Genomic DNA, 770 nt, shown 5'->3' with positions numbered 1-770 from the left:
TGAATTTTCAAGCTCAATTTATATATTAGTGTTCTTGTGATTTTTGTGATGCAACTCTTTCGCTTACTTCGTAGTTCTTGTATAGGCTCCATTGATTTTCTTTTTGCTTTTCCCAATGGGAAAGCTAAGGAGAGCATGTCATTTTGACTTTTGAGTGACTCTCCCATATTGCTAGCTGGGTGAGAAGCGAAGCAAAAGAACCTGTCTAAATATTGGGCTGAGCACACAGGGTGACATTCTTACCTGGACAGGGTCAATCGGTGATCAATAAGGCCCATGGCCTAGGTTGGTGACCTCCATTGCACTTTGGAGGGGTGTGCGCCTAAGGTCGGCCCAAGTGGTTGAGCCTATGTCATAATTTGTGGCAGCGGGGGCTTGTGTTTGCGCAGCCCCTAACCAATGGCCCATTAAGAAATTCGCCAATTGTGAATATATCTACCATCAGAGGGGACATTTTATTGAAGTTATTTTAGTTTGAGCTTAACTTACATTTTATTACGAGCAATTATATCTAATTTGAAGAAAATTTCACATCATGTAGAGGCGATCCCACACTTCGTTAGTAAAAGAGTTAAAGGATGATCCAATATAAGGAATTTGGATGCCCATATTGCTTCCACAAATAACTGATAGTAGATGGGGAAAAAATTAAGTTAATTAAGAATTGTCATCCCATTTGATAAAAAAGAATTGTCCCATAGCTACTTATTGGATTAGTTTGTAGATCCAAACGAGTAACACATATTGTGCTATTGTTCCACCTCTTCGTT

At 39.4% G+C, this 770-nt stretch overlaps 1 non-coding gene across 1 annotated transcript; it reads left to right on the top strand.

Annotated features, from left to right (window-relative positions):
• The first annotated feature begins 235 nt into the window (after nt 1–235).
• Nucleotides 236–395, top strand: LOC132051263 (U1 spliceosomal RNA). Its single transcript, XR_009413648.1, has one exon. It is a non-coding gene; the product is annotated as a U1 spliceosomal RNA (small nuclear RNA).
• The last annotated feature ends 375 nt before the right edge of the window (nt 396–770 follow it).

The sequence above is a fragment of the Lycium ferocissimum genome, chromosome 3, assembly GCF_029784015.1.
Source record: "Lycium ferocissimum isolate CSIRO_LF1 chromosome 3, AGI_CSIRO_Lferr_CH_V1, whole genome shotgun sequence".
Classification (NCBI taxonomy): domain Eukaryota; kingdom Viridiplantae; phylum Streptophyta; class Magnoliopsida; order Solanales; family Solanaceae; genus Lycium; species Lycium ferocissimum.
Note: the sequence above shows the minus strand (reverse complement) of the source record. Positions and strands in the feature narration are given on the sequence as shown.